The sequence below is a fragment of the Balaenoptera physalus genome, assembly GCF_965194825.1.
Source record: "Balaenoptera physalus genome assembly, chromosome: 6".
Classification (NCBI taxonomy): Eukaryota; Metazoa; Chordata; class Mammalia; order Artiodactyla; family Balaenopteridae; genus Balaenoptera; species Balaenoptera physalus.
Window position 1 is genome coordinate 105,640,640 of NC_138885.1, and position 22,651 is coordinate 105,663,290.

Consider the following 22,651-nt stretch of genomic DNA (forward strand, 5'->3'; position numbering starts at 1 on the left):
ATGCATCTTCTGAATAAAAAGAGGAGTGTAGTCTTCATTTTCTATTTCATTTTGACAAGAAAATATTAATTCCAATCATTTTCTGGTTTGAAATTTTTATAGACCCTTTCTTCTGCCTGTTGGCACCGAAGTCTGGCTCTATTACAGTAGCATATGATTGATCTTGAAGATATGGCAGAAATGACTTGCCGAAAATTTTGGAGAACGCTTCCAAAAGTTCAGACAGAGTTCTGTTTTTGTCAGTAAAACGTGGGCAATGGAACAAGCTCTGGGAGATAAATATGATTAAAGGAAAGAAAGGTCAGGCACTTTATTGTCTACAAAAGCCCTTTTCACCATAATACTTACAATATGAAAAACTCTTTTCCATTGAAAAGAGAAGAAGGGAGAGAAAGACAGAGATTCTTTAACTTTTGGAGAGGCTTGACTCCCAGGACAAACAATGACCTGGGAATTTAAAATTTGCATCTGCCTTTAGGCATTGTGCCTTGAAATCTGTTGTAAATTCCCTGTGTTATTAGTTCAGGAGATTTCCACCAAGGGGAAGATTCTTGAGTTTCCGAAGAAAGAAAATACACTTGTTTAGAGATGCATTCCAGTCAGCATCTGTAAACAAGCCAGCACCTGAAAGTGTATTTTAGGAGAAAATAAAAACAGGTAAAGAAGGATGAATGCACATGTGTGATTATCATTAGAATCAGATATCAATATTGTCAATTCCAGGAAAAATTTATCTTTCTCCACTGCAGCCCTTGTTGGACGGCTCTATCTTACCTGCTCTGGGGTTAGGCTTGGCCAGGTGACATGCACTGGCTAAGGAAATGTGAATGGAACTGGTCTGTGTCACTTCTGGCTTCTAAGAAGATTGTGACCCAATACATAACCCCCCAGTTCTCTCCTCCTAGCCCGTAATTGGCATCAGTCTGGGTTCTAAGCAGACCCCCAATGAACAAAGTAGCCCTGTGGATCCTTGATGGACATATAGAATGAGAAAAAAAAAAAAGGAACTTTGTTGTTTTAAGTCACTAAGACCTAAGACTTTGAGGTTGTTTGTTTTTACATCATAAACTGAACCATCGAATGTTACAATATTCATCCTCAAAAGCATTTTAAAGAATCTCTGTTTTTATTTCCCATTGAGTGGGAAAGCGTTGCTGTGGGTTATCATTTCAGTGATTCGGAGCAGGGATTTAGATATTTTATAACTTTCCCTTTTTAAAATATATAACATTATATTATGCCTCCATTTAGTATAGACACTTTACTTCTGCCATGCCTTTTGAAAAACACCTTTAAATCTTGTGTTCTCGTATGTTCCTTTACTCCTATAGTTATTTCTTAAAATCCTTTTTTTAAAAAAATTAATTAATTAATTTATTTTTGGCTGTGTTGGGTCTTCGTTTCTGTGCGAGGGCTTTCTCTAGTTGCGGCAAGCAGGGGCCACTCTTCATCGCAGTGCGCGGGCCTCTCATTGTCGCCGCCTCTCTTGTTGGGGAGCACAAACCCCAGACGCGCAGTCTCAGTAGTTGTGGCTCACGGGCCTAGTTGCTCCGCGGCATGTGGGATCTTCCCAGACCAGGGCTCGAACCCGTGTCCCCTGCATTAGCAGGCAGATTCTCAACCACTGCGCCACCAGGGAAGCCCCTTAAAATCCTTTTGATGAACGTCTAATGTATATTGCCATGAATAATGAATAGATGTCTGCTTCTTCAACTATTACATTTTAAAACATAGGTGTCTGTGTCTATGTAATAAATCTAAACAAATTTTTCATTTTGATGTTTAGGTACTTTATCTGGCAACCATATAATAAGTAGAAGATTATATTCTTCTTCCCTTTAATAAATCTCACAAGAAACAGAGCTAGTAACAGGAAATTAGTGTTTGAAAAATCAGTCATTGCATGGCTGTGAAAAAAAAGCTCTCTAAGGATAAGATTATTATGGCTATGAATTAATGAAAAAATATTCACCTATTTTCTTTTTTTTTTTTTTAATGTCTGAAACATTTATATTAACATATTTCCATACATATTTCCATACAAATACAAATATAAGATTTTTAGAAATTTCATGTAATGTCTGAAACATTTATATTAACATATTTCCATACAAATAACCCAATGAAAGTTTAGTATTAGTTGTTTTGTTTGCTTTTTTATACTGCACGTTCTTATTAGGCATCAATTTTATACACATCAGTGTATACATGTCAATCCCAATCGCCCAATTCAGCACCCCACCATCCCCACCTCACCACAGTTTTCCCCCCTTGGTGTCCATATGGCAATTTACATCCCACCCATCAGCGTAGCCAGGCTCCCGTTTCCCCATGGCCTGTCCTGCATTTCTGGTTTTGACACATTATTCAGCATGGCCCCTTTGACCGATGGGAAGCGAGACTTCTTTGTAGCGCTGATTTGCTTTTCCAGGTGCTTGGTTGGCCATCACCTATTTTCTTTAAGTCAATCTTTCCTCAAAATCTTGTGAGGCATTCTTCTGGGCTACTAATGGTCTCCTTTATTTAAACTTGATATTGGGCTCTTTTTTTTAATCATTCCGTTTTTTCAGGTGCTCTCATCAGTAGGGTGAATTTGAAATTATTTATGCTGGGTGTGGATCTTTTTGAGAGAACATGGTGAGACAGGCACCTTTGAAGCTGCTGTTTTTTTCATCAGCTGGGGGCAGGAACCTAATCCCTGCATTGTGACCAGATCTGACATAAGTGAACGCAGCTTGCCTCTAGGATCAGATTGGAGGGAAGAGCTAGGCTGCAGGTCCCCAGCTGACAAAAGGGGAAGGCGGGGAAAGATAAGAACTGTGGTTTCAGATATCCTTAATGGGAATTCTCTACAGTCATTTGTCATCAGGGCTGGGTGCTGTCAGAGCTTTGATTACTGCCTCCTCTTCCCTGGGAACCCTTTTATTTGGTCCCTCTAGTGTTTGGACTTGGGCCAGAACTTTTTTGTGTGTTTTCTAGGTAACTCTGGGTCTGTCTCAGTACCACCCTGGAGTGATTCATACATCTGTAACCGATAGACCATGATCTGACTTTTAGCAGTCCACGTTTTCCTCACATATCCACGCCCTGAAAGGTGATGGTGAGATTTTGTTCTTTTCTTTTGTTTTCCTGCCTATTATCTTGTTGGCTCAGAAAGCCTAAAATGTGTGCAAGCCATGGAACTGGGCATTTTTTTTCTCATTTGACATTTATTTATTTTTTATAATTTATTTTTTTATTGAAGTTTAGTTGATTTACAATCCTGTGTTAATTTCTGCTGCACAGCAAAGTGACTCAGTTATACACATATATGCATTCTTTTCTATATTCTTTTCCATTAAGGTTTATCCCAGGATATTGAATATAGTTCCATGTGCTATACAGTAGGACCTTGTTGTTTATCTGTTCTATATGTAATTGTTTGCAATATCAGTATTTTTATGGATTTGGATTTTTTAGGTTATGCATGCTGAAACTCAATCAACACGTTAAAAAAAGAGTAGGCAATCAGCAGAGGAATGAGAACTGCTAGTGGTTTCCGATGAATGAGTCTCAAGGACCTGTCACGTGGAGCCTGGAATGACTTCAATTAGCTGCAAGACTGAAGTGCCCTGTAGGCGTGTCCCATTAAAGCCCTGCCATCCTACCCTCTGCGGCTGGCTGGCGCCAGGAGCCGTGAAAAGATGCGCTGAGTCCGGCTGCGAAGACAAGCCATGGCGCTCACTTTTGCCTGCACCTCCACACGGCTAATAAAAGGTAGTTCACCTGGACACATTTTCCAATTCTTGGTTTGTAAAAGCAGCTGTGAATATTAATGAAGCCCCAGTCAATTTTGGCCTGTTCCTAACGCAGCACCGGAAAGGGAGAAATAGGAGAAAAAGAACCAGTTTTTTCTGTCAACAATGAAGGGGATTCCTTGAGGAATTTCAAGTCGTGTGCAAGCAGACTTGTCCTGGCCAGGCCTCAGACCCACTCAGGGCCTGCAACCCCTTTATGGGGATGGAGCCTAACATGTTGTGCAATGGGACTGAGAGCTCATGGTCAAAAGAAGTCCAGAACTTTCAGGGATGCTCATGACCCAGTCTGTACGGGGGGCCACGAGCTGAGTGCATTGTCTATAGCTCCATTTCTTCTGTGACATAGTGATCTTCTCCGTTATGAGTCTCAGGAGTGACCTTATGCTGTCACCAAAAAGCTCAAACAATGCAGGGTGTTGTCAGGAAGGCTACTGAAAACCTAAGAGAAGCAGGCTTATGTATGTATTGGGTTGGCCAAAAGTTTCATTTGTTTTTTTCCATAAGATGGCTCTAGTAGCACTTAGTTGTCTTTAACTTCATTCAAAACAATTTTGTTAGATTGTACGTGACAGCTGTCATATCGGCGTGCATTTAGAAAAGACATCAAAATTGGTGAATTTTTGTGTAGCCATTTTAATATTGAAGATGGAAGAAAAAAAGCAACATTTTCGGCATATTATGCTTTATTATTTCAAGAAAGGTAAAAATGCAACTGAAATGCAAAAAAAGATTTGTGCAGTGTATGGAGAAGGTGCTGTGACTGATCGAACTTGTCAAAAGTGGTTTGCGAAGCTCCGTGCTGGAGATTTCTCGCTGGTTGAGGCTCCACGGTCGGGTAGACCAGTTGAAGTTGATAGCGATCAAATCGAGATATTGATTGAGAACCATCAACGTTATACCACGCGGGAGATAGCCGACATACTCAAAATATCCAAATCAAGCGCTGAAAATCATTTGCACCAGCTTGGTTATGTGAATTGCTTTGATGTTTGGGTTCCACATAAGTTAAGAGAAAAAAACCTTGTTGACCATATTTCCACATGAGATTCTCTACTGAAACAAATTGTCCTGTTTTTAAAACAAATTGTGACGGGCGATGAAAAGTGGATACTGTACAACAATGTGGAATGGAGGAGATGGTGGGGCAAGGGAAATGAACCACCACCAACCACACCAAAGGCCGGTCTTTATCCAAAGGAGGTGATGTTGTGTATATGGTGGGATTGGAAGGGAGTCCTCTATTATGAGCTTCTTCCAGAAAACCAAACAATTAATTCCAACAACTACTGCTCCCAAATAGACCAACTGAAAGCTGCACTCAACGAAAAGTGTCCAGAATTAGTCAACAGAAAACACATAATCTTCCATCAGGATAACGCAAGACCGCATGTTTCTTTGATGACCAGGCAAAAACTGTTAGAGCTTGGCTGGGAAATTCTGATTCATCCGCCATATTCACCAGACATTGCACCTTCGTATTTCCATTTATTTTGGTCTTTACAAAATTCTCTTAATGGAAAAAATATCAATTCCCTGGAAGACTGTAAAAGGCACCTGGAACAGTTCTTTGCTCAAAAAGATAAAAAGTTTTGGGAAGATGGAATTATGAAGTTGTCTGAAAAATGGCAGAAGGTAGTGGAACAAAAGGGTGAGTATGTTGTTCAATAAAGTTCTTGGCGAAAATGAAAAATGTGTCCTTTATTTTTACTTAAAAACCAAAGGCACTTTTTGGCCAACCCAATATGTATGTATGTATCTCTTTTTTAAAATTAAAAAAATTTTTTTATACAATTTTTAAAGGTTACTTTCCATTTAAAGATATTACCAAATTATTGGCTATATTCCTCGTGTTGTGTAATACATCCTTGAGCCTATCTTACACCCAATAGTTTGTACCTCTCACTCCCGTATCCCTATATTGCCCCTCTGCACCTCCCCACTGGTAACCACTAGTTTGTTCTCTATGTCTGTGAGTCAAAGCAGACTTATTCTTATTCCAACCCTGGGAGTACCGTGGGTTGCTCCAAGTGCCAAGATCCAGGTGCCCTTCTGGGCAAGGGCGCCTTCAGGAATGGGGGTGGGATGGGAGATGGCTTGTGAAAGCAAATCAGGAAAAGACCACAGCTTTTCAATCTGAGGAGGCAAAAGCTGAGAAAAGACATGCTGGATGTCCCTAAAACAACACAGTCTAGCACAAATAAGAGAAAATCGTGTCTTTCTGTTAGAGATGGCCTGGGAATTTTGCCGGCTGTACCTCCCACTCCTTTGCAACTCAAAAACTCCCCTCAAGTCAAGAAAGTTTGCTTACTGTTTCACAAACATGGCCTGACCTCTCCTGTGGCCACGTTCACACCCTCACTCATGTCATTCCCCCCACATAGACGTCCCTGTTCTCTGCTGCTAAGTTTAAATCTGACTGTGTATACAAAAGACACGCTGTATGGTTTGCAGGAATTAGATGGCTTCACACAGCAAAAATCTTAGGAAAACAGTTTAACAAGATAACTTTCTCTCTTAAGTAATAGAAGTTTCAAGATAGGGAGAGAGTCTGCGGTCATAAAAAATAGACACCTTCTCTCTTTCTGTTCCACCATCCTGCTCCATGGCTTCTGTCCTGAAGGTTACTTAATGAGGCAAGATGGCTGCCCAAGTTTCAGTCATCTTGTCTGCAGTCAAAGCTCAGGAACTGAAAGAGAAGAGGAATAAGAGAGTCCTCCCAGCTAAGTCAGCAACCTCTTAAGATGCCTTCTCAGTAGTCCCTCAGGACCCTTTCCTTGTATCTCATTGGCCAATTCATTGCCACTTGTCTACCCTTGGCAATAAGAAAACAGTCTTAGCTTGGGTCATTGCCACCATGTATAAAATACTGGTTTTGATACAAAGGAAGAAAGGAAGACTAGATATTGGGTGTCAGCTAGCAGTCCCTGCCACATGATCTGACAGATAATTTTGCATCCAGGACTCATGTAAGTACTTAGGCTATCAAAAAAATTGGAAATTCTAGGACAATTTTAAATGAGTTATAGAGAGGAAATGAACTGGTGGTTTACAGACCAAATTTTGCCTGAAGATACATTTTCTTCAGCCAATATAATGTTTAAAATTTTGTTGACCCAATATTTAAAATTGGGAGAATAGACATAATTTCCAATGCAGAAGGAATAGAATAAAGAGCTCTTCAAAGGGACCCTAGTTATTCCTCAAAATTCCCCAAAAGGCTCCCATGTGTGCTCACAAACTGACACATCAATTGCACTTGCGGCCACCGAGTCCCCACAGTGTTCCAATCCCACGTGTGCACAGACCACAAAGGCTCCTCACAGCTGCCTCTCCAAGAATCCACCTGGAAATCACCAATGCTGCCAAGGCTGCGCCCAAGGAAGCCAGTCCTCAAGGTGCTGGGAAGGTTCTCTGAGGTATTGCTCAAGTTCTGCAGCTCCAAGTTCTGCCTGTGATTCTAACTTCCACCCCACCACAATTCCCAAGTATCTAATTAAACAGGTGCATCCGCTTTTGGTCCCCAGACACCTTAACTGCCAAGGTATCGACTCAGTATACGATGCCCAGAAGAGAGCAGCTGTTCTGCCCTCCTCCCCGTCCTCTACTTCCTCTCTCCTCTGAGACTGTGCCTCCAAGCCAACCTTTCCCTCCTTCTCTTGTAAATAAACCCAACCCAGCCCATCAGTGGATGGAAACAGATAACTGCTGTGGTCTTGAGGAGGCTGCACGAAGCCATATCAGAGCTTTCTCTCAGCAAGTTCAAATGTCCTGTTACTCAATGAACGGTCACCAAATCTTTAGGAAGCCTGGGCAGGAAGAGTCCACTTGAATAATGAAGAAACTGAATCAGAGATTACAGTGTTTATTAGGGAGTCAGAAAGCCAAAGACAGAGAGGTAGAAAAGCAGAGAGAGCTCTTTAATTGCTTGTTCAGTGTGGTCTCCACTGAACCATTCTCCCCTAACCATGAGCAAGATACATTCCGCAAAAGCTCAGAAAAAATCAGACATGGAGAACATCCATCACAACCATGGGACCGAGTGTGGGACAAAAATTTTATTGTTCCCCAACGGCTCATGAAAACCCAGAGGGGTGTTTAATTTGATAATGCAAAGGAGACATGATAACTTTTGCTTTCTCTGCTTCTTCCAGGCATCTGATAAGCCAGGATTAATGTTTATGTTTAGCTATGTGAGACCACAGCAACTTCTCATGGTTACCATGGGATACCTTCTAAATATGCGCCTGATATGATTTCCTCAAGTTATTATGCAATGAAAATGTCATAGACGCTAAGTATGGAGTTTTCTCAATTGCATACCCAGAGAAATGTGATATTTCCCCCTAGGGTTGTATTATATCAGGCTTGGCTATGTGTTAGTAGATCTCAGTGTTGCAGGAAGGAGGACCCTTTCCAGGGCCCGAGAGTGGGCTCTTGTCTAACACTTGGAAAAGAACTGTCCGAGGAGACACACATGCTGACAAAGCAAGAGACCTTATTGGGAAGGGTGCCCGGGCAGAGAGCAGCAGGATTACGGAACCCAGGAGGACGGCTCTGCCACGTGGCTCACAGCCTCTGGTTTTATGGTGATGGGGTTAGTTTCAGGGTTGTCTCTGGCCAATCATTCTGACTCAGGGTCCTTCCTAGTGGTGAGCCACTCAGCCAAGATGGATTCCAGCAAGGAGGATTCTGGGAGGTTGATAGGACATATGGACTGGCGTCTTCTCGCCTTTTGACCTTTCCCGAATTCTTCCGGTTGGCGGTAGCTTGTTAGTTCTGCATTCCTTACCAGGACCTCCTGTTTAAGATAACTCATGCAAGTAGTCACTATTGTGCCTGGCCAGGGTGGGCGGTTTCAGTCAGTGGTCCCCCTAACATCAGTACTGACTGGAGAATTAAAGCTTTTCTAGCTACAGGACACCAACAACTAGGGACTGATTAATTTGGGGTTAATAATTTGAATGACACCAACATGTTTTTTTTTTAACACGGGAAATTTCCTTTCTAACAGAAAATGTAAGAAATGTTCTCTCCCTTGGAGACATTTATTTGTGCCAGATGTGCTCATCATACCTTGTACAGCCTTTGACTATGGAACTTTCATACAGTGATTATTTGTTTAGTTGTCTCTCTTCTCTACTAAACATGAGCTCCTTGAGGCCATGGACTGTGTTGTTTGTTTTTATATCCCCAACATCTGATGCATTAGAGATGTCCCATAAATGGTGGTTAGTGAATTAGTGAGTGATGCAATGCAGTGGTCTGCATATATTAGCGGTACTTAGTGGAAAAGAGGCCTTGGAGGAAGGACACCAACCAGGAATAAAATTTGTGGCAAATAAAAGTCTTTGCCACACCCACAGTTTTTGCTACAGGATGAGAGTAACAGAGATTTAACTGGTACTTCATTTCCCCACAAATATATACAAACCCAGAAAACAGACTTAGGACTGAGAGCGGTGAGACAAAATCCTAAGAGTCTACTGAATCAGTCTGGCCATCTTGTCATCCTGAAGGTAATTTTATTTGCAGTTGAGAAGGGATGATGCATCACTTTGTGTTCGCCTGTTCCTCTGTGCTTCCACCATTTTCTCTGCTTCCTTCTGCCACCCCCTTGAATCATACAGTTTCTTTCCAATGAGAGTGATTATTGTGGGGTTGCTAATAGGAAAGAGATGGTAATTTTTAAAACAAGATATTCAGCGCTGTCTATGTAAAATTTTAGGTTGATACTTTAAAAAAGTATTAGTCATTTCTCATCTCCCTTTTCCATGTTGGGTGTGTTTCCTTTGAACTCTCCTTTGTTTAAATATGGTATGAATGTCCTTGCACACAGATTCCTCTTCCTTTCCTCTCTTCCTTACCTTCCTAGTCATCCTCAAAGACTCTTTCCTGTCCGGTGGGAAGCACAGACCCTCAAAGCTTATTGGTTTGCAGCAGCTGCCACAGAGAAAGCTTGTATGAAGTTCAAGTTTGCTTATTTATTGAAGGGGGAGGAGTGAGGAAGTTCTGCCCCACCAGTAGTTGCTAGGTAGGGGACTCCTACCGATTCTTCACTGCTTTCTTTGAAATTTCTTGGGTCCTACCTGGGCCTTGTCTTCCAGGCTGTGGTTGCCATGTCTTTAAAGGTTTTTGCAAATTCAGCTCTCAGAAAGTTGTTTTCTCCATAATGCTTGCCTGTGATTATGGCCTGCAGCCATAACCAAGGTTCTCTGCTTACCTGATTGCAGCCAAAAAGACTTAGCACAATATAGGTAAGGAACAACCTCATGGGCTCTACACAACCAGACAGCACTGGGCTCAAATACTGGCCGTAACTCTGTGACTGACTTTGAACAAGTTACTTACTCTCTTAGCCCTTTTGTTTTCCTATCTGTAAAATGGGAACAATAATATCTGCTTTGCTAAATTGTCATGGAGTTAAGTAAGATGATGCATGCAAAGTGCCGGGGAAGGAGCAGGTGCTTGATAGACAGTGAAAATTAAATCCACTTTGGGTTACTTCCTTCCTCTCCCCCAGTAACAGGAGCTGAAAGATGGAGGAGAAGATGGGAGCAGTGCCTTTGTTGGAACATCATTTTCACTCATTCTGGCCCACTTCTTCTATGTTCTCTTGATATAGGAGTTCTGAAGGCCTCAGACAGGATGCGTGAGGGAAAAAGAAAGTGAAAACATGGTAAGTGACAACTTTTAAGAGTTGCAACAATACTTGGCCTAGAAAATTCCCTTCCACCCACATTTAAAAATTACAAATAACCACTGTATATTCTTATCCTTAATATTAGAATGATGTCCAAAAAAGTCCTAGATAAAACAGCTAATTCCAAACTTTGGAAACGTGTTTCTGTGGCCATGTATATTTAAAGAAAACAAGTGGGTAGGGGAGGAGCAAGGGAAGCGATTTCTCCGAATCCAAAGGTTAGGTCAGTTTTAATCCTCAAGTTGATAACACCTGCTTGTCTGGTCACAGCATTTTCTCTGTCTCACCAGCAAGGTCTCTGAGTTCATGGCATTACATGCAGAGTGTCAGGATCTACAGAGCAGTTTAGACATGAGCCTCTACCTTCAAATATCTTTAGTGAAAGACACAAGAGAAACACAGGTGAAGTCAATAGAAATGCCTCTCAATTAACCTATTTCCAAAATTGTGTGGGGCTGGAGCCATGTGTTAGGGCCTCCGGTTCTGCATTACTTAAGAGGGTAAAATGTGCGGAGGAAATATCTTTGGCCACGGAGTCAGACATTTGCTAGATCCAGCTGTAGTTCCTAAACGCTGAACATATTGTTCCGGCTGTTGATATTCTTGGCATCCAGCACCGCTGTGCATTCCCAAGCGCCAAGAGCACGCAACGCAGCAGTAGCTTTCCCTAAAAGGCCTGTAAAGCCATGACTAGTTTATTCTCCCAAAGATCCAACGTACTTGTTAAAGCACAAGATCTGTTTCAACTGACACGGCTCTGAGTTCAGAGTGTCGCTACACATTCTCAGGGAGACAGAGCTCCTTTGACTAACAGTCTCCGTATTTGTCAAAACTACTGTTGGCCAGAGGTTAGCAGCAGCGTCTGGCAGCACAAAACCAAACCTAAAAAGCTAAAATAAGAGCTGGGCCAGTGAGCCCAGTTCCTGCTGCAGCTTCCTCTCCCTGCTACTCAAAAGTCTGGGTCCACACTGCTGCAGAGTAGGAGTTTATAGGCAACATTTGATGTGCACAAACAAAGAAGAAACCTCAGTGATTCTTTCACTTCCAGAGAGGGCTGCACAAGCCTGCTTTGTCACAGCTCTTGGGGATGTTATAATATCTCCCAAAACATCTGTTTCTATTGGCTGTATCTTTAAAATACAAAAAATAAGATTTTTAAGTAGTTCAGTTTAAGACATTCAAAATCTCAGAGAGAGGCAGAAACATTAAAAAAAAACTACATGCTAAGATTGAATGTCATGGGAACACAATGAAGGGACATTAACCCAGCTTGAGAAAGGATGGAAAGCAATGTTGAGACAAAGGGGCCACGACTGGTCCCCCAAGGGACCCTGAATCACTCTACAATCTAAGTAACTGGAGAAACATACACCATCCAGATTGCATGCACCGTCACTGAACACCTTCACCTTGAGCCATCACTGACACAGGAGAATAAATAGGCAGGTTTCCTAGAGGACATGAGGCCTTAATTAAGGTTTTGAATGCAAACTGAAACAAAAGAGAGGGTATCACTCTAGTAAAGTCTAGGATGAAGCTCTCATCTGAGGCTGAATACTTCTGACATTTCAGATCTATGTATTTTACTAATTATCGAACATGATACATCAAAACGCACTGTGTCCTACCTCTGACCCTGACCTAAAGAGGGAATGAAATGCTGCATAAGCATGGAAGATCAAGAAAAAAGAGGATTTGTCACAGCAAAAGTCTTTAACGTTTTTTAAAAGTCTTGGTACCTTTAGATATACAATTTTAACTTAAAGCAATTTATTCTGAGTAAATATTTAGAGAATATTTAGTTACAAGAATATCCATCACTGTTTCTTTGGTGGTATAGGAATGAAAAGCTGGAAGCCATCTAAATATTTGTCCAACAATAATACATTGTATGGTACATTTATTATAATGGAATAATTTGTAACTTTTAAAAAGCGATGTTATGAAAGAATAATATAGCAAAAAGTTAATGATGTATTGTTGAATGAAAAAAAAGGCAGATTAAAGGAGTATATACTACAAAAGACACTGTTAAGAGGGTAAAAGGACAAAATATTTGCAAATCATACATTGGATAAAGGACCTGTATGCAAAACATACCCAAAACTCATAAAACTAAACAATAAGGAAACAATCCGATTAAAGACAACAAGCATTGGTGAGGCAATGGAGAAATTGGAACCCTTGCAAACTGTTGGCAGGAATGCAAAATGGTGTAGCTGCTATGGAAAACGGTATGGAGGTTCCTGAAAAATTGAAAATACAACTACCATGTGATCCAGCAATCCTACTTCTGGGTATTTTTCCAAAAGAATTGAAGTCAGGGGCTCCAAGAGATATTAGCACTACCATATTCATTACAGCACTATTGACAGTAGCCAAGATGTGGAAACAATCTGAAAGTCCATTGACAAATAAATAGATAAAGACAATGTGATACATTCATTCAAAGGAATACTATTCAGGCTTAAAAAAGAAGGAAACTGTGCAATATCCAATAACATGGATGAACCTTGAGGACATAGGTGAAAGTCACAGAAAGACAAACACTGCCTGATTCTACTTATATGAAGTATCAAAACTAGTAAAATTCATAAAATCAAAGAGTGGATTCGTGGTTTCCAGGGGCTGGTGGGGGAGTTTCCAGGGGGAAATGGGGAGTTACTAATCAATGGGCATAAAGTTTCAGTTAAGCAAATGAGTAAGTTCTAGGGGTCTGCTGTATATCTTTGTACTTATAGTCAACCATACAGTATGGTGCACTTAAAATTTTGTTGAGAGAGTAGATCTCGTGCTGTTATTACAGTAAAATTATAAAAAAAATTTTAAAAATGAGCAAAGATCTGAATAGTTACAACCCAAAAGAAGAGATACAGATGGAAATAAGCATATGAAAGGATGCTCAACATTATTTGCCATTAGGGAAATGCAAATTAAAACAACAAGATGCCCCTACATATTTGTTAGAATAGCTTAAATCCAAAAACCTAACAGTACCAATAATTGCTGGCAAGGATGCTGAGCAGGAGGAACTCTCATTCGTTGCTGGTGGGAATACAAAATGGTGCACTTTGAAAGACATCGCATCAATTTCTCTCAAAGCCAAACATAGTCTTACATATGATCCAACAGTCAGGTTCCTAGGTGTTTACTCCCTTGACTTGAAAATATGTGTTCACACAAACCCCACATGCAAATATTTATTACAGCTTTATTCGTAATTTTCCAAAACTGGAAGTCATCAATATATCTTTCGATAGGTGAATGGATAAATAAACTGTGCAACATCCATACAATGGAATACTATTTAGTGATAAAAAGAATGAGCTATCAAGCCATGAAAAAACATGGATAAATCTTAAACATGATAAGTGAAATAAGCCTGTCTGAAAAGTCTGCATATTGTGTGTCTCTATTTATATGATGCTATGGAAAAAACAAAACTATAGAGACATCAAACAGATCAGTGGTTGCCAGAGGTTTGGACGAGGGGAGTATTGAATAAATGAAGCACAGGGAGGTTTTTTTGAAACTATCCTGTATGATACTGCGATGGGATACAGCACTATGCGTTTGTCAAAACCTATAGAACTTTACGACGAAAAGAGTGAAGCAACGTACACAAATTAAAAAATTATTTACGAGATCAGGGAATCCCAGAATGGATTGCAGACTATGACAAAGGAATCTGTCTATATTACAAATGTGTGAAATGACCTAACTGAAGGGGATGGGGATAAAAGTGCTGACCTAAATAACTTTGGAAATGAGTGACAACTAAATTGAAAGGCAAAAAGAAATGTGTATAAGCACTGAATCATAGTTGGTAAAGTTGTGTCCCATGAGGGCAGGCGTTAACAGTTCTGAAACCACTCTATATGTATACTAGAATTGAACAATTAAGTAAATGGATAACAAATGGCAGAAATCAGGATTCTCACTCTTGGAGAGGGAGTTTACAGGCAAGCAAAAGAAGTTTGGAATGAGCCATGTGGTACGGGATTAGGGCTGAAGACATCAGTATGAACTTATGTTTTATTTAATATAGATGCAGATAAATATATGGGAATAAATAATTACAATATGTGTGTATATACCAGTTAATATACATATATATATATATATATTTCCTTGCTCTGTCAGTTAAGAAAGCCTACAAGCAACAGTATCCAAATAGCAGTGAGCACACTTAGTGCCCAGATCTTGTTTCGAATACCATTCTCCAGTAAAAAGGAACCAGGGCTCCTTGGAGTAATGACTGATTCCAGGTCTAGAGCAGGGTAAATACAAGATGATTCTAGAGCATCTTGTAGGGCCACAAAGTAAGGGAGTGCTCAAGAAAACCCACAATAATGGGGGTGTGTCAAAGGGTCATATGAAGAGTTTCCAGTGGTCAAGGCTGGAACAATTTGAGCAACAAAGTAAATAACATAATATTGGATTAAAATCCAAAGTATAAAACAAACATACATGAGCCCATACTCATATAAATAAATGATTAAATAAATAAATAACAGAGAACAGATTGTCCATGCAGAAGAATTTCTAATAATTTATGTAGGGTTCCCTGGTGGTACAGTGGTTAAGAATCTGCCTGCCAGTGCAGGGGACATGGGTTCGAGCCCTGGTCCAGGAAGATCCCACATGCCGCGGAGCAGCTAAGCCTGTGTGCCACAACTAATGAGCCTGTGCTCTAGAGCCCACAAGTCACAACTACTGAGCCCACGTGCCACAACTACTGAAGCCCGCACGCCTAGAACCCATGCACCACAACAAGAGAAGCCACTGCAATGAGAAGCCCGTGCACCACAATGAAGAGTAGCCTCCGCTCGCCACAACTAGAGAAAGCCCGTGTGCAGCAACAAAGACCCAACGCAGCCAAAAATAAATAAATAAATAATTTATTTTTTTTAAAAAAATAATAATTTAGGTAGGTCCTCCCCCCTCCAATGAGTGACATATAACTCCCTACCCCTTTAGTGTGGACTCCACATAGTGACTTCCTTCCAAAGGGCACAGTATGGAAGGAAGGGCAGAAGGACACAAAAAGAGTAAATTTACTCTGAAGAAAACTGAAAAACATGACATCAGCTAGATGACCGCATCAGCAGTGCAAAATCATGTTGATAGTATGTATCCTTGATATGATGTGATAAGAATGGCACTTTGCTTCTGTGGTTCCCTTCCCACAAATCCATGACCCTAATATTATCATGAGGAAAATCATCAGACAAATCCAAGTGAAAGACACTCTACAAAACACCTGAGCAATACTCCTCAAAATTGTCAAGGTCACCAAAAAAGGGGAAGTCTGAAAAAATGTTCTAGTCTGAGGAGTCTAAGGAGACATGACGACTACATGTAATGTGATATCCTGGATGGGATCACCAGAAGAAGAATATTAGGTAAAAACTAAAGAAATCTGAATAAAGCATAGATTTCAGTTAGTAATAGTGTATCAATATTGGCATTGATGATAACAATGAATTGATATTGGTTCATAGATGTGACATTAGTACAATGCTAATGTAAGATATTAACAATAGGGGAAGTTGGGTGTGGGCTATATGGGAACTCTGCACTGTCTTCACAAATTTTCTGTGCATCTACCAACTATTATTTATAATTTATAAAACTATTATAAATTAAGCAAAGAGTGTATGGTATAATTTTCCTAACTTTGTAGATAGATGGATGATAGATAGATAGGTAGGCAGATAAATGATAGACAGACAGATAGATAGATAGATGATAGATATAGACATATGTATGCATAGAAAAAAGATGAAAGGTTATATATATCGAAACATTAACATTAGTTGTTGCTGGTGATAAAATTAGAGAGTAGTATTTTCTTATTTTGCTCATCTGTACATATAATTTTATAATACAATAAGAAAAAAGAAAATTGTAAGCCTTCATTTGGACCAGACTATTTCCCTGACTTAAGTACCAAAAAAAGAATTATATCTAATATTTTAAATTTCTTAAAAGGCATACAGTATGGAACAATTCTGTCAGGAAGGAAATGTAAAAATTACTTTTTGATTCAATACTTTCTTCCCAGTATGTTCTTTGATAGTACCTGAGGATAAAGGTGAAGAGGAATGATTATATCTGAACTAAGAGTTTGATAAAACATAGTCAAGAAAGAGTCTTAAATTAACCTTCAAGGGGAATTCCAGCTCCTCATTTTAATCCATTCATTTCCCTCATTCTAATTTCTTATGTAATTTAAGATGTTTAAAACCTCTAGAGAGGCTGGTATGAGGCTGTCAGAAGATGCTGATAGATGTCCCTTGAGTTCCATTCCAAGCACACCTGCTAACAGCCTCTCACACTGGAGAGTAGAAGATGGTGGTCGTGATAATATCAGTGTGCTGGTGATATTACTTCCTCCTCTAGTGACAAGCAATTAGCTACTTTAAATAGAAATATATTCTTCATTCCCATGATGGCTTGGCTTATTCTGCTTTAAATTATTAGATCCCTCTTTGCTACCTACCTTTTTTTTTCATGGATCATTTCATTGACTTATTTTTTCATTATATCAATACTTATTCAGGGCTTTACCATTTGTCAGTTACTGTGTTAATAATTGAAGAATATGAAAGCATGAATAATAATAAATAAATAATAAATAATAATTTTAAGGAGATTCTAGGAAAGAGGAGAGGTCACAGTGAAATAGATCAATTACAGGATAGAATAAATGCTATAAAGAAAAGTTCAGATAAGGTGAAAGTAGCATTCACAGCAAGGAGAGATCCTCTATGCCTTCTTCTATGTAGAAGGGCATAGGGAAGGATGGGCAAAAAAGGTGACTGAGGATTGGTCCTGCTTAATACTTGGAAGGTGAAAGGGTGAGGAAGATATTTATTCTCCTTTCTACATTTCCCCATGTAGAGGAACTTCAGCTGCAGTAACATCCTTGGCCTCTCTTCCCACTCATTACTCCTCCCACAGAAGGTTAAGTAGTGAGTTTGAGAGCAGAAACTGAACATTCTCTGCTTAGCTCCATCTGGTTTCTCTTTAGTTGGAACCTGTCTGCATGACCCCTGTGTTGTGGTCTATTTTCTGACATGCAGTGAGAGATCCTTAAAGCCTCTTTCTTCCAGTACTTTATCAATAATAAAGGTGACCATTTAATCTCTGCCTGACTCCTGAGTCCATCACAGAGGAAGAAGAAGGGTGTTATTAGCTCATAAGAATTCTAATAATAGACTTTGGACATGTTAAGATAGAAGTGAGGGGACAAGAGGTACAGATACAAAGTTTAAAGAACATTATGCCAAATTGACAGGAATTGAGCATGAATAAAGGGGAGAAGTGAAAAATGAAGTAAAAAGGGAGGTTGATGCTATAAACTGGATATTTGTGTTTCCCCAAAATGCACGTATTGAAACTGTACTCTCCAATGTGATGGTATTTGGCAATGGGGTCTTTGGGAGGTAATAAGGTCATAAGGGTAGAGCCCTCATGATGGAACTAGTGCCCTTATAATGAGAGACAGGAGAGAGCTTGCTTCTCCACCCCCTCCACCCCCAGTGTGAGAAAACAGCTGCCTACAAGTCAGGAAGCAGGGTCTCAGCAGAACCCGACCATGCTGGCACACTGATCTTGGACTTCTAGGCTCCAGAACTGTGAGAAATAAATATTTGTCATTTAAACCTCGCAGTTTATGGTATATTTGTTATGGCAGCGTGAGCTAACTAAGACAGTTGGAGACTATTCATAAAGGATCTTAAAAGCCAGATATGGGGTTTAGAATTCTTTCATGGTCAATAGAGAAATTCTGGTTTCATGTAATTGCAGAGTATCTTATATTGGACTGACACTCCCAAAGAAAACAATTATAAACTGTGACCAAAAAATTAAAAACAACTGAAGACACTGGAGAGTAATCAAAAGTAGGCAGAAACTGGAGGAGATATGATCCTTGAAAAAAAAGAATTGATGCTGAGTAAGATCCACCCATGGCTTTCCCACTGGAGGCAGTCCCCTCCCCCATTGAACTGGAAGTAAAGCCATACTCTTATTATAGGAGTCAGAAGATAAGAGAGTCTGGGATTGACAGAATGGCTGGAAATTGAGGAGTGAAATCTCCTCAATTGAGGAGTGAAGGGAGTCATAGAGAGGGAACCCCAAAGTCTGCATATGAACTTCTTTTAATCCTTGGTTGACTGCTGAACTATGCATGTGAGAGGTGAGACTCCAAGGAACTCAAAAGGAAAACAAACAAACAAACACCTAGAATGCTAAAAGAGCTAAGAACATATTTTAGCAGCTACCCAGTGCAGGAGAGGCAGTTTGAAATTAGAGGGGCTTAGTAAAAATGTCAAGCTCTCAATAAACCCCAAAAGAGCCATGGCTTAGGAGTAAAGACTATATTCCTAGGATTGAGGAATTCACCCTAGGACTGAGGAGCAAACCAACACCTGTTCAAGATGATATGCCAGTAATTTAATTCCTGGCTGGGATAAAACTCAACACTTTCCAGAAAAAAGATGACAGAATTCGTATCTCTACAATATTTAAACCATACTGTTCAGTATACAATAAAAAAATTACTAGTCATGTAAATAAACAAGAAAATGTGATATAGAGTCAAGAGAAAAATTAGTCAAAATAAACAGACTCATAGATGATGCAGATTTTAAAATTAGATGACAAGGATTTGAAATTAACTGTGAAAAATATACAAAGGGACCTACCTACATGAAAAAAATGATTATAATGGGTGAAAAGATGGGAATTTCTGGAGATGTGAAAACCATCAAAAAGGTCAAAATGAAAAGCCTAGAACTGAAAAAAATCTTGAATAAAAAAAATGTGTCAGATGTGATTGACAGTAGAGTGGACACAACAGAAGCAGAGTCACTGAAATTGAAACAAGTCAATAAAATCATTCAAACTGAAGTACAGAGAGGAAAAATTGCAATAATGAGCAAAGCTTCAGCAACCTGTGGGTTAGTATCAAGTGGTCTATAATTATGTATTTGGTGTACAAGAAAGAAATAAAGTTGGGGGACAGACAGAAATAGAGCAAAACAATATGAAGAAATATGGGACAAATTTTTTCCAAATTTGATCTAAAACAGCAACCCATAGATCCAGGAAGCTCACTATAGCAGGATATACAACTAAGAACAATAAAGTTAAAGAAAAAATCTTAAAAGAAGTGAGGGAGAGAGAGAGAGAGGAAGACATGACATACAACGGGACAAAGATAAGAATATTAGCTGACTTTTCATCAGAAAACAACAGAGACCAGAAGACAGTGTAAAGTTACTTTTAAAGTCTATTATCAGTGAAATATCTCTCAGAAATTCAAGTTAAATAAAGACATTTTCAGATGAACAAAAACTGAGACCATTTTTCACAAGCAAACCAATACTATAAGAAATGCTAAAGGAAAATATTCAGATTGAAGGAGGATGATACTAGGTAGAAATTTGGATCTACAGAAAGGAATGAAGACACAGAAAATAGGTAAACATATAGGTATATATGAAAGAATATTTTTCTTTTTAAGATTAAATTCGTCAAAAGTCAATTAAATGTTTAAAGAAAAATGACAATATATTTTGAGGTTTGTAATATTTGTAGAAGTAAAATATATGTCAACAACAGGATGTAAGGATAATGAGGGAGTGTAAATGGACTCATAGTCAATGGTGAGCGTTGCAAGTTTTGAACAGGGCAGTGGACAGAGAATTGACATAATTTAAACTGTGCCTTTAGAAGAATCCATCCAGCAGCAGGACACAGCGCGGATGAGAAGACGCAGCATAATAGATGTATCAAGGAAGAACCAATAGGACTTGGAAATTGATTGGAAGTGGTTCAAGGAAGATAATAGTGATGTTAAATAGCACTTCCATTTTTGGAAGTTCAGTGATAAAGAAATTGTTGGTATCATTAGCGAAGCAAAGAACCTTGTGTGAAGAACTACCATGGGAAGAAAATAATGAAGTTACTTATAACCTTACCAAGTCTGAGGTGTAGGTGAGATCATACAGGTGGAGATGGTTGACAAGCAATTCAAAATTCTCCTATTATAAAAATTTCCGAAATGCCAGTCCTAAAAAATGTATGGTCTTTATTGACTTGTTTTCACTCTATGCTACATGATTTATTGTAAACGTTTTAATATATCCAAGCTCTGAGCAAGAGAAACAAATGTGAAACCATGGCAGAGTGGGGAATTTGTAGGATAGTTTGTCAAGAGGTCTTTTGGTCCAGCCTCCCCTCTCTTAGAAAAGATCCAAGGCCAAAAGCCAACAGACCCTGAGCTTTCGGCCAGAGGTATACTTGCTTTGCTCTGTAGACTGGCATGCAGGTTTCTGATTACTCCTTAGCTCCTGCCCACATTTCCACTTGCCCTTCCTTCTCTACATACTTCCATTTTTTGATGCTCTAATCCAGCACTGTGAATCTAGAAAAATAAGATTAATAACAAAAACCAAGAAGCCAACCTTGTTTTGTTACCCATCCCCTTCTCCCTTTACCCCTCCCCTAGCAGTTATCCTGATGAGGGACCATTTATGCACTTAGCTGTGACAGATATCACTGGAATGGTCTGCCTTATGCCTACCTCATAGTCAAGTTCTCATTCATTAATCCTTCTAAGTGTCCTGGAATCAGTCCTACTCTAAACCAAATTGTGAAGTAGATAGATATTTGTCTCTCCCATGCCCCATTCTGCAATACTTTCCCACATTTGGTACCTATATATTACCAAAGGTGACCAGTGCCATCTTACTGCCCTCTGACTGCCCAATGTCCTGCTCTGATGCCCTGCCCACCCTTCCCTCTCCATTGTTTTCTCCCCCTTTTATATACTCTAACTTTTGAAAACTTCAGACTCCTTAGTATTACTGACTTCTGTAAAGAGTTAGAAGAAAAACAGGCCGATTGACCTAATTCAAATAATGGTGTTATTACTGGAATCTAAGCCTGATCTAGAGCACTTGTTTTTTTCCCCCTTTTTAAAGAAAGCTCTTACATACTTAAGTGACTCTCTAGACCATGTGACAAAGGGGTGAGAAAAATTCCCTCTTTATTTTATTCTGTAATTTTATAATACTTAAAAAATTAGTGCTAACCTACACTATTCATTTGAGTATATTCTGTTTCATAAAATCATGTTTAACATTCCAGGGTAAAACCCAAACATAAAACATAAAACAATGAAATAGTGGTATCCTTCTACATATGGAAAAACTACTAGACAGGGCTGCTTCCCTTCCTCATCCTCTGATGTCCTTACCTTCTCTTCTTTGGTGCAGCATTACTGATAAACGTGTGGAAATCCACATTTTCTCCATCTACTTCACATACTCATGTTATTTTAATGACTTGGCTGCCTTACTCCATTTTCTATTTATTCAGGGATGTTTTCATCCTATTTTCACTCTCTTGACCACTCATAGGAAACAAATAACTACAAGTCAAAAGGACCTACGCTTTCTCCCCTATTCTGGTCCAGTTTAAGACTTAAATCTATATAATTCTGCAAGAGTTAAACGAAAGTTGAGAGTGGAATGACTGGGTTATTTCCTTACCCTGAGAGTAAACTCTTCACCATGTAGATTGTTTCTGACCAGTGGAATGTCTCTGCCCTCCTCCCTGTTTACTAAAATCTCTTCCATCCTGCAAAGCCTATCTCCATCCTCATTTACTCTTCCAGGAAGCCAACACCAAAATCCTCACCTCGTCTTTCATAGAACTTCTTCTTGCCAATATCACACACTTAATACTCTACATTTCAGCATTCTCAGCTTACTCCACTGGTGTAAATACTGCTTCTCCAATGAGACCAGTAATTCTCAGAGATAAGAGCATTGCCCTATGAATCTTGATACATCATGTGGTTCAAGGTGTGTAGTAAAAACTCAGTGACCTGAAGTGTTGAATTCTTTACATTAACAGAGACCCAATGCTTAGAGTAACTTAGAGGTTTGTCTCTTTGCCTGCAATTTTCCAACTGGTTTTCTAAAATGAAAATCCCCAAATATCCATGGAGTATAAAGCATGACAGAATCAATGAACATATTTAAAGTATCAAACCCCAAATCTAATCAGTGAAGGAATTCTACATTCATTCAGCTGATGTTTGCCAAACATTTCCTGTGTTCAGGTACATGATTGC

The 22,651-nt window shown here is 39.4% G+C and overlaps 1 long non-coding RNA gene across 1 annotated transcript; it reads right to left on the reverse strand.

Annotated features, from left to right (window-relative positions):
• Positions 1–1,358: 1,358 nt before the first annotated feature.
• On the reverse strand, positions 1,359–18,592 carry LOC309663510. The gene is made up of 2 exons (XR_014265330.1): positions 2,451–18,592; positions 1,359–1,972 (listed from the first exon to the last, which is right to left on the reverse strand). It is a non-coding gene; the product is annotated as an uncharacterized lncRNA (long non-coding RNA).
• Between the last annotated feature and the right edge of the window lie 4,059 nt (positions 18,593–22,651).